The sequence below is a fragment of the Micrasema longulum genome, unplaced genomic scaffold, assembly GCF_059751315.1.
Source record: "Micrasema longulum isolate JH-2025_06_02 unplaced genomic scaffold, ASM5975131v1 h1tg001701l, whole genome shotgun sequence".
Lineage (NCBI taxonomy): Eukaryota > Metazoa > Arthropoda > Insecta > Trichoptera > Brachycentridae > Micrasema > Micrasema longulum.
The window spans coordinates 11748-24673 of NW_028278879.1; the positions used below are offsets into that span (position 1 = coordinate 11748).

General features: G+C 33.5%; 1 long non-coding RNA gene across 1 annotated transcript; it reads left to right on the forward strand.

Moving 5' to 3' along the window:
• The first annotated feature begins 8593 nt into the window (after positions 1-8593).
• LOC148274281 (uncharacterized) lies at positions 8594-12641 on the forward strand. The gene is made up of 3 exons (XR_015824337.1): positions 8594-8658; positions 8835-9209; positions 10346-12641. It is a non-coding gene; the product is annotated as an uncharacterized LOC148274281 (long non-coding RNA).
• The last annotated feature ends 285 nt before the right edge of the window (positions 12642-12926 follow it).

The window sequence follows — 12926 nt, forward strand, 5'->3', positions numbered from 1 at the left end:
CAACGCTCTGGAACATTATCATAAATGAATTGTTAGACATATTGGAGAAGCATGAAATTTATTATCATGCATTTGCTGACGACGTTTTACTAGCCATATCAGATGACGAAATGAAAACGGTAGAAGAAAAATCTAATGAAATTCTAAATGAAGTCGATGCATGGGGTAAAATGGTAAAACTGACATTTGCACCGGAAAAAACCAATTATATGATCATAACCCGAAAAAAAATTCACAGCTTCCCTATTATTCAAATGGATAACATAATTATTAACCAAACTAAAGAGTGCAGAATCCTGGGCATAATATTTGACGACAATTTATTATGGAATGCTCACGTGGATTATATGAAAAATAAAATCTTTTGTATCTTTAAACAAATAGCTAGAGCAGCTAAAGCCACGTGGGGACTTAAAAGCGAGGTTATAAAAATTCTATATGAATATATACTCACACCGATATTTACATATGGAGCAAGCGTCTGGGGAGATTGTGCTAGCAAGAAGAAAAACATAAAAAAATTCGAAAGTCTGCAACGATTTATGGCCATAAAGATAACTAAGGGCTATCGCACAATCTCTACAGATGCAGCACTAATTTTGGCTGGTATAAAACCATTAGAAATTGCCATCTCAGAAAGAAAAAAAATTTATAACGTAAAAAGGTATGGCAAAGCCGAAGAAATCCCATCCGACAGAATAATTCAAACCCTAGTGAATGTGAGTGAACTTGATCACCCAGCTGCCTTGAACGCCATTGAAGTGATTTTTGAAAATAACTCCGTGCTGAATGATAATATGCATGACATCCAAATTTACACCGATGGAAGCAAGCTAGATAGCCGTGTAGGAGCAGCCTTTGTAGTATACATAAACGAGCAGGTAATCTACAAAAAACTTCTAAAACTAGCCAAAGAATGCACAGTATATCAGAGTGAACTCATAGCTATAAAAGAAGCACTTAATTGGAGTTTGCAACGTCTTACTAACAAGCGAATCGTTATATACAGTGACAGCTTTTCAAGCATCCAAGCAGTTAGCGACATGAGGTCAGCCGATAAAATCGTTCATGCTATAAAACGTGTTGGACAACTGAACAAGGACGTTGAAAACAAAATATACCTAACTTGGATAAAGGCCCATGCAGGCCATACTCAAAACGAGTTTGTTGATAGCCTCGCAAAGAAAGCAACCAAAATGAAAACACTACCAAACTATGATGAAATTCCTATATCCTATGTAAAAAAAATGATTAAAATAAATTCAACGAAAGAATGGGACGAAAAATACATAAGCTCAAAGAAAGGAAAAACAACTAAGATATTCTTCGGCAATGTAGAAGATTGCATAAATATATTAAATGAAACAAACAGATCTTTTGAACTAACCCAAATTTTTACTGGCCATGGCGCTTTCAGGGAATATTTATGCAGATTTAAATTAATAAATACGAATTTATGTCCCTGTGATCAAACGTCAATTCAAGATGTAACACATCTAATTTTTAAATGCAGCATTTTTGACGTTGAAAGGTTAAAAATAGACTTTCTGTGCAAAATGAAAAATATAGACTTTAATAAACCAAAAGAAGTACTCAAGCATAACGAAACAAGACCAGCATATGTGTTTTTTCTGAAAACCATAGTAACAAGAATAAAACAAATTAATGAACTTGACTCAAGAGCCACAATATAAAACAAAATATAATACTCCTATAGTGTGATTACCCTGCATAAGAGGCAAATTCAGTGTATCTTGAAAAAACAACTATTTTTAAGTTTTTACAAACATTTTGAAATGAAATATAATGAAAAATATAAAAAAAACCGTGTGAAAAAATTTTAAAAAATGTGATATCTTATAATGTAAAATAATATTAGTATGTAAAGACTTTGAAAAAAAAGTCAATTATGAAAAAATGTAACAAACTTTAAGTATTTAAGAAACAATGATATGTAATATAAGTAAAAAATCCTTGTAAAAATAAGCAAGGAATTGAATAAATGGATTGTAACAAAAAAAAAAAAAAAAAAAAAAAAAACCTAACCTAACCTAACCTAACCTAACCTAACCTAACCTAACCTAACCTAACCTAACCTAACCTAACCTAACCTAACCTAACCTAACCTAACGACGTCAAGTACTTCTGACGTCGACGTCGACGTCAGAAGTACTTAAAAAAATATACATATTACATACAAATTAAGTATAATTCTCTAGAGAACAATAAAAGTATGATAAACAAGTATTTAAGGATCAATTTAGCAACTCGACACGATGACAAATTAACAAAAGAAGGATTATTTTTCTTTGTTTTAGATTGTCTTGTTTTTACACTTTTTAGAAACGTTTAATGTCATCTAGCGGCGAACTTTTGAATCTCGAATCAGTTTGACAGCTTTAGTAATAAGTTATTATATAATATTATCTCAGGATTTTCGAAACTATTATTATATAACCCACGAAGACAAATAATACTTATTTCTTTTACTGTATTATTTATTGAATATCACAAGATAATTTATTTTTGCCATTCGGTGGCACTTTTTTACGTGTAAATCTTAAGCTATTTATTTAAGGTTATTTTTCTTTGCTAGGAAAAATATTAGGTAGGACAGTAAGAATAAATTATCGTTATTATTTTCAATTAGGTTTCTAGCATTTTTTACTTTTATTGGCACAGGACAGGACACGACAGGACAGGACACGACGTAACAGGACAGGACAAGACATAACAGGACAGGACAGGACAGAAGAAGACAAGACAAGACAGGACAGGACAGGACAAGACAATAAATTCTAGCCTTTTTTACTTTTATTGGCACAGGACAGGACAGGATAGGACAGGACAGGGCACGACGTAACAGGACAGGACAGGACAGGACAAGACAATTAATTCTAGCCTTTTTTACTTTTATTGGCACAGGACAGGACAGGATAGGACAGGACAGGACACGACGTAACAGGAAAGGACAGGACAGGACAAGACAATAAATTCTAGCCTTTTTTACTTTTATTAGCACTGGACAGGACAGGAGAGGAAAGGACAGGACAGGACAGGACAGGACAGGACAGGACACGACGTAACAGGACAGGACAAGACATTACAGGACAGGACAGGACAGAAGAAGACAAGACAAGACAGGACAGGACAGGACACGATGTAACAGGACAGGACAGGACAGGACAAGACATAACAGGACAGGACAGGACAGAAGAAGACAAGACAAGACAGGACAGGACAGGACACGATGTAACAGGACAGGACAGGACAGGACAAGACAATAAATTCTAGCCTTTTTTACTTTTATTGGTTCAGGACAGGACAGGAGAGGAAAGGACAGGACAGGACAGAAGAAGACAAGACAGGACAGGACACGAAGTAACAGAACAGGATAGGACAGGAAAAATATTAGGTAGGACAGTAAGAATAAATTATTATTATTTTCAATTAGGTTTCTAGCATTTTAAACTTAAAAGTTTGGAACAGGACAGGACAGGACAGAACAGGACTGTACAGGACAGGATAGGATAGGACAGGACAGGACAGAAGAGGAAAGGACGGGACAGGACAGGACAGGACAGGACAGGACAAATTGGTTACAATATAAACAAATAACAAAAAAAGGTATAAGGTCGGATAGTTAGATGAAATTATAATTATTAATTTCAATTAGGGTTCTAGCATTTTTAACTTTTTAATAGAATAGTTCTAATGAACAGGACAGGACAGAAGAGGACAGGACAAAACAGAGGAGGACAGGACAGGACAGAAGAGGAAAGGACGGGACAGGACAGGACATGATAGGACACGACAAAACAGGACAGGACAAGACTAGACAGAAGAAGACAAGACAGGACAGGACAGGACACGACATAATAGGACAGGATAGGACAGGACAGAAGAAGACAAGACAAGACAGGACAAGACAATTAATTGGTTACAATATTAAAGAAAACAAACAAAAAAAATATTATGTAGGACAGTAAGAATAAATTATCATTATTATTTTCAATTAGGTTTCTAGCATTTTAAACTTAAAAGTTTGGAACAGGACAGAACAGGACAGGACAGGACAGGACAGAAGAGGAAAGGACGGGACAGGACAGGACAGGACACGACATAACAGGAAAGGTCAGGACAGGACCGGACAAGACAATAAATTGTAGCATTTTAAACTTTTATTGGAACAGGACAGGACAGGACAGAACAGGACAGGACAGGACAAATTGGTTACAATATAAACAAAAAAACAAAAAAAAAAGTATTAGGTCGGACAGTTAGATGAAATTATAATTATTTATTTCAATTAGGGTTCTAGCATTTTAAACTTTTTTTTAGAACCAAATTCATGTGTATTGAAAGCAAAATACAAAACTATTGTGTTTATAAACAAAATGAAAAAAAAAAGTTTTGAACATAGGGAACACTGTTTTTTTCTAATCAGTGTGAACTCGGATATGAAACTAGAAATAAAAATGAAGTAAGGCTGCCATTTAGTAAGAAAACGAAGACACAGAACTCGTTGGTGCACCGAGCTGGACAGTTTAAGGAAATACCATTAGAAATAAGAGAACAATAAAACCATTTTATTTGAATGTAAGTTAATAAAACATGTGTGTAGCAGATAAGTTTTCTCTTAAAAAGTAATTGCATTCGAGTTGGTCTTGAAGAAGTTTTATTTAGGTGTACGAATATTGTTTAGAAATGTTAATAATTAGTAAATGTTTTAAAAATAATTAGATAGAGGTTAGTATATTAGCACATTCATGTATTATGTTTGTACTTTTTAAGGACAAAACAAAAAAATATTAAAACCTATAACTTTATTAGACAAGAAAAGCACGAATATAAAAATGTAAAGTTTTGAAGTGACAGAGGCAATGTAGCATAATGTATTTCCCTATATTAAATCAGAGCTACAGACAGTATTACACATATGAAATATTACAGTTTTCAAAAAATGCCTTAAAAGTATCGAATATTTCAATATATATATACATTTATATTTATTTTAATTTTATTTATGAAAAATATAATACATATCTTAGATATTATACTCCTAGGAGTTTAAAAAAAACTCATTTGGGACCGTAAATAAAAATGAAACATTTTTGTGACAATACATAACATCATACATAGTGAATACATCCGAAATAGTAAGAAAACAAAAAAAACATAAAGCATAGTTCTTTACATCATCTATATAAATAACATTAATAACTATCACTATCAAAAAGATTTAAGTTATATTTTTAATTGTGACACTTTTGGATTTGCTATTCGATTTTTCCTGTTGTAATATTTATTTATAATTCGGAATGGTCAATACTTTCCAGATATCTTTTTCCGAACTTCGTTAAGCAAAACATAGTTTCATGAAAATTCCCTGATTTACGCGTTATTATTATTATTTTCGAAATATTATTTTATTAAATTATTTTATCGAAATACACCATTTCTTTCTCAACAGTCCCCTTGGTAAAAACCTGTGTGAAGGAATTTTTTTTTTTTTTTTTTTAAAAAGTAATAATAACAACAAAAAAATAGGAAAAATACCTAATTAAAAAACACTTTTTTCCAAAGAAAAACCGTTTTCACAATAATAATAATATTTCGAGTACAATACATAAGTTTTTATGTATTTTTTTTAGTTAGTGTATACAATAATGCATTATAAGAATAGGCATATTTATTTTATATATTTTTAATTAAAAAATTTTCTTTCATTCTTCATTCTTCATAAGTATTTTTAAAAAAACAATGCATTATCCATAAATAAAAAGTCGATTACAGGAATAATCTAATTCGGTTATTCGAACTATTAATATTGATAATAATCGTTTGCGATTAAGCACACCCCAACAGATTTTGGCAGATTTTTGTCTGGCAGACCGGGTCGTCTTCATTTTACAACGCGTGTGAAAAGGTAACAGATTTTGTAAGCGTTTGCAGGATAAGCGCGGTAAAATATCGGGTCGTATGGATTTGCGTGGCATGTGTGAAAACGGCCTAAGTGAAATTTCACATGTGCAGCGTGTATCCAAGTATCAATATGAATATTCGAATGTCGATTCGAAGTTACGGGATCATGTATATATATGAATATACATACAAATTTCATTTGTATTTTCCAAATTATATACCTAGCTTCTTTAAAAATTCATATCCTTGATTCATTAACACAGAAAAGATATCTTCGATCAGATCCTGCTTTACAAAACTGTAAATAATAAATTTGATCCCCAGAACTAATTAATCTACTTGCATACAGGACACCCTCCGTCTAGACGGACTAGACTGATATTTTCTATCTTCCTAACATTAATTCTGAAGATGTTTTTTAAATTAACTTAAACTTACTGTTTTTTATTACTTTTGAAGTTGCTTCTCTTCGGTTTTTTTTATCCCTTGCAATATGTACGTAAATATATATTATGCCTTTTTTTAAAAAAAATGGTTTGTGCACTTGATTATGTTTTTTTTTCTTTTTTATTAAAACTCTTACTTTTTAATTACTTTTAGTAAGTTTTTTTTGTTCATTATAATGTTATTTCTATTTATGTAAATACTAACTAGAAACTTTTAACATAACCTTTTTAATTCGATTTTAATTTTTAAATTACCTTCATTTATGTTTTTTTCCCTTACAATTAATATTGTACGATAATTCGTACTTGAAAAATTCAATCAGTTAATTGATAACCTTAGCATGTACCTTCTTGTTATAATGTATCAGTATTATAGTGGATGTTAGTGGGAGTGACTATATATATTGTGTGAGGGTGTGTGTATGTGTGTATACATGTATGGGTGTGTGTATATATATATATATATATATATATTGTATATTTGTGACCATGTGTATTGAATATAAGTGGACTTATTGAAAAATGATTTTCAAAAATTATTTGTTTTTTCAAACCTTAATGAGGAAAGCTATCAACCACCTTATCAATCGATGTAAAATTGTTAAGAACGCTCCGGCCTAAAATCCAAATTCAAAAATATGTAAAAATTTCAACAAAGTAATAAAAAAACAAAAATATTAATATACGTGTAAGTACTCATATACACACATACATATACGATTACATACATTTTAAAGCCTCTCATAATTTCAGAGAAATTATTATTGAGAATAATATTCCGGCGCCCTCCAACATACGCGTCAGAACAGTCGTTCCAATACATGAGGGTGCTGGATATGAGACAACTGTACCTTAAAGAAGCACTTACACACTTCTGGTCAAACAATGAGGAGAGGTCTCAGCGAAATGTCCGTACGAGGTTTTCCCAGAGCATTAATTATGTCATACCCAAAATTCGTATTTTCATGCTTTCGCAAGATGGGCAGTTTTACGCTGCAGGTTTCAATCCAGCAACTATAAAACATAACAGCTCAGAATCTCATTTAAAAAATAATATTTTACACCCACCTTACCAGGAATCGAACCTAGGACCTCAGGTACTAACTAGGAGGCAGATCATTTCTTAAATAATTATTAATGATTATTTTCTAATCTTCGTAAATATAAATTAGTTTAATAATTTAATTTTCTTTGTTTAGTGTATGTTCATTTTTAATTAATTAGTTTAAAAACGTATTTTATATTGAGTAAATTCTAGCCTAACTTATTTTAATTTTGTTTTACAAGAAATAATATGCAGAACATCATAATTTTAGATTTTTACATTTCGAAGTATTCATGAATAAGTGTGGAAAAGAGACAATGAGTTTTAAGTGATAAGTGAGAGGGAGAAGGAGAAGGAGAGAGATCATCATTTGGGAGTTATAAAACCACCCCGGATAGTCGGAAAAGAGTGAGGAAGGAGAGCCGGTCGACAGTCGGGGAAGGGAGTCGGGTCTACGCGATCGTACCTTCGCCCTCGGTCGCAGAGACGATGCAGCGTGGGAGTCGAAGTCGGGGAGTTGAAGAGAAGTTAGTGCACAGGGTAGCCAGAGCTGCGTAGCAAACCTCGTGGAATCCCACCGCTCCACGAGGGTCATCGGAGGCCACCTTTCAGCCGCGAAGGTCACCCCACATCCAGGACATCCATCGTCCTCCGAAGGAACGCCAGTTTCCTGCACCGCCAGCGCGCGTGCCCAAACCACGACCGGCCAGTCTTCCAGTTGGCTGTCGTCGTCTCCATCGCCACGGGACCGAATCTGAGAGCCGCCCTACTCTGGACTCTATCCATGGCAGATCTCCGCCAGGACATCGCCCAGCATGTGTTCGTCCGAACACAGCATCCGGACCACCATCCGTCATCTCTCCACATAAGTGAAACCACCGATAACATTGTGTTAGAATTAAGATATAAGTGAAGAGTGACAATTACTAACTTCAATTTTCTCAACCTAGCCACTCAATTAAACAAACCTACCCCAAAAACACACATTTTTTTAAATTCCTATTTTACCCCCCCACCCCCCGTGATTGCTTCGCCTACCTAATGAAAATATAATATATATGACTTAAATAATTTAATTTCTATATCAGCCATAAAATACATCTGAAAATCTAGTGTCTATTGGCAAAACATTTAGTTTTTATGCGTTTTACAATCTTGTTAATGGGCGATATCTATGGTTGATTTTGACATTTGTGTTCCGGGACGGGGTTTCCAAAACTGAAAGAAATAATTTAATCACTCGTAATGTATCGAATTTCTATTGCAAATATTAGTTTATTTTAGTATAATCATTTGTAAAGTTGTATTATTTTATTGCATTAAGTAGTTTAGTGGCGGCACTGCGTCCTCTACGCGGTAAGAAAATTTAGTAGGTGACGCTCCTTATATACAGACATTAGTATTATTGAATGTTCCAGGAATCCTTATTCTTGTGTGTGACATCATGGATGTAGATAGTTCACACTCTGGCGAGAAAGGTGATAATTTGGATCTAGACACGAGTGAGGAGCCAACTCCCGGTGAGGCCGCCGTAAAGGCTGAACCGGGGACAAGCGCCGGAGCTCCCCTGAGGACTTTTTATACCGTTCAGTGGGAACCGCCGACCAGTTCGGAGGTGAAAGTTGACACGGGCGAAGGTGATCTTCCTGTCAAGCGGGAGCCGCAAGATATTTGTGAGACTGAACCGGGGACAAGTACTGGAATAGCTGATGACGCGATCCAGAGGGGTCTTCCGATCCTCGACACTAAACAAGGATGCACGCAGTTTCTCAACAGAATTGAAAATGAATTAAGTAAGTTGTACCACATGCATACTTTTTAAAAATAATTTGTTCTTCAACATGTGAAATTTGAATTTCACAACAGATTCGATATTATTATTGCTAAAGCAATTATTATTCAAACCATTGACTTATAATATAGGTACACGGTATTCTTTTACTATTTTCATGTCATATTTAGCAAATATTGCGTTGCCATCAACAATTTGAGAGGAAAAAATGCAAATCACGATACACAAGCAAACATAATAAAGAAGAATACTATTAAATAGGTGCGAAGGTTTTCACGGTCACTGTTATCAATATTATGTATCTTTTTTGGGTGATACCGTGTATGTTGGATTTGATCTGACGTTTCAGCTACCATTGCAGGAGCCACACAGTTTTCCCTGAAGATGGCTCCTGCAATGGTAGCCGAAACGTCGGATCAAATCCAACATACACGGTATCACCCAAAAAAGATACATAATAAGAATACTCTTAGTTTATATTTCTATTTAACACTATACTATTGTCATGGCACTTGCTGTCAATGTTTTTATTTGAGTTCTTTGAAATTGTGAAAAATGTACTTAAGAATATAACATATACATTTATTCTGCTTTTCACAGATGCTGTGCAATTATAGCATTTTTTATCGCACATGACGGCATATTTCTGCGTAGCGTCACGCCTAATCCCCATGAAAGTCTATTAGATAATAAAGGCAACGAATATTTCTTTCGTACGCCATCGATTTAAATTGTTCTCATCGGGGCTGGTATTCTAAAGGCCTTTGTTGCGCGATACAGTGCGTACTTACGTGCTGAATACGCGCTATTAAAGTGTTCAAAAACGCAGCCCGGTCATATCAGGACACACTAGTCCCCCCGAAAACAATACATTCCATAAATAAATAAAAAATCCACGCATAAAATGCTTGCGAAATGTCTATTTTTCGACAGTACTTTTATTCTTTGCAATAATTATTGAAAATTGAGAACAAACTATAGAAACATAGAATTAATTCTAATTATATGCATAGAAAACATTTTCCCCTAGCTTTAACCCGGTCGACTTCAAGTTCGCACGCGGGTGTCCGCTGTCTGATGAACGGTGGTCCTGCGCTTTCACTCGCGTCAATATTGATTATAACATTTTCTTTTCAGATAATAAGTTGACAACATTAATTATGGAGAGCATGAACCCGCCGGCTGATGATGTACAACTTGCACCTGGGAAAGTGTATCAAACAAGACAGAAGAAAAAGAGCAAAGAACGCGTGTTGGAGCGTACTGGCGGTAAACCATATACATGCCAAGAATGTAATTTTACAGCTTCATTGAAAAGCATTTTAAAACGTCACATGTTGACACACGGCAAAGATAAATCATTCGCATGTTCGCAATGTAATTATTCATGTTCCCAAAAACAGAATTTAAAACGACACATGCTGATACATACTGGTCAGAAACCATTTGGATGTTTAGAATGTAGTTATGTGTGTTATCAAAAGCAGAATTTAAAACGTCACATGTTAAGTCATACTGGGGAGAAAAATTTCTCATGCTCCAAGTGTAATTATTCCTGTGCCGAGAAACAGAATTTAAAACGGCACATGTTGATACATACTGGTCAGAAACCATTCTCTTGCTCAGAATGTAATTATTCCTGTTTCCAGAAACAGAACTTGACAAGTCACATGGTGGTTCATACCAAGAAACCATTCGCATGCTCAGAATGTAGTTATACAACTTCGCAAGAAGGTGTGTTAAAACGTCACGTGTTGAGCCATACTATCAAATTACCATTTATATGCTCAATATGTAACTATGCAACTTCATTGAAAAATAATTTGAAACTTCACCAATTAATTCATACTAATGAGAAACCTTTCGCATGCCCGCAATGCAGTTATGTATGCACGCAGAGAGGTCATTTGAAAAATCATATGTATATTCACACCCGTGAGAAACCATTTGCGTGCCCAGATTGTAATTTTACCTGTGCACGAAAATTTTATCTAAAACGTCACATGGCGAAGCATGGTAACTTAGGCATACCATCTTTTGAAAGTCATAATACGGACACCTCTCTCGCGATGGATATGGAGCAGGCGAAGTGGGGGATGGGTGGGAATGCCGAGGAAGCGTTTAACATGTAATGATCATTAAATTTGCTTCCAACCGTAATTTGCTTTACGTATTACCTACTGTTTTTATTACATTAATTAGGTGATAAAACGCAAAACAGTACTTAAAGCCTTTACCAACAATTAACTTTTTCTTTATCCCACAAAATATTTGCTCATTATTTGTGGGTACATTAACTTTCGTACTTTCATGTAATTAAAAGTATAACTGAGTTTTTGTAGGATGTGTTTTGAACAAATATACCTATTTATTTTATTTTTTTAAAACAATATATCGTATTTATATTTAAAGATGAATAATCTTTTTAATAATGACTACAAACAAATTAGTATTCATAATTTAGCTTTGGCGTGTTTCAATCTATGGTTTTAATATTTTTAATAAGAAACTAACGTATAATGGTATGGTATGCCTCAACAGCGGAATTGGGATGACAGTCTGGTTATCTCCCGATTTCGAATCGATTTCACTTAGAATAGTATTTTGTGGTTAATTGTATAAAAGTTTAAACTTTTCGTATTCCATTAATATTAGTAAATTTACCTATATTTTGTTAAATTAAGCATATCTTTTTACAAACTATGAACATGTTCCTTTATACCCGAATCGGTTAGGTGGCATAAGAGCGTAGGACTCTAGGAAGTTCCTATTTAACGTATTTTTATGAAATTTTAACTACTCTCAAGAAGTTGAAACATTAGCATTCTGTAGTTGTCACATTAATCCTCATTTTATAGCTTAAAGATAATAACGTAACTTTTTTTTTTTAAATCAGTGGGAGTGGGTATTCTGCGTGTTTTCGTAGTTCGTCTGGTCGATTGCGAGTGTTAATATTAAGTCTATGTGTTTTGTCATTTCTGCTATAGTCCATTATTTTAGTATTTAGGAAGTTAGAGATATGTATTAGCGGTGTACACTTTACTCGATAAATTTTCAATTAATCGGGTGGTTGTTATTATCACGTATTTTTATCGAAGTTAAATTTGTGTAAAAATATTGTTTCATATTTGTTTACGATTTGAATACCACGTTTAACTTATTTAAAAAATAATATTTTGTTTTTTATTTAAAATTTGAATCACCTTTTTTAGCTCCATATCTCGACTGTCGTAAGGTGATACATATTTATTTATTTATTTAAAAAAAAAACAACAGCCATTACAACAAAAAAATTAATATTTACAAATAAACCAAAATTATAGGCCAATTATAGTTTTCTATACATTACTAAATACAATGTCAAAAAAATAAGAAAAAAAGCTTACATTGAAATAGCCACTCCGTATCATTCCACACGTAAAAATAAATAAAATATTACAATAATAATGAAATAATAAAAAAATATAAAAAAGTTTTTTGTTTAATCGAACTTAAAAATCCTTTCGCCGGCGGATCCATACGGAGCTATCAGTCCTCCCTTCTTTCTTCTTTCAAACAAGATAAATTAATTACAATATTAAAGTGTACAAAAAACAAAATATTAGGTAGGTACAGTTAGATTAACTTATAATTACTATTTTTAATTGGGGTTCTAGCATTTTCTTTAAATTTGTTTAAAGTGAAGAAATATATATCTATTTCAGCAAAAAACGTGTTA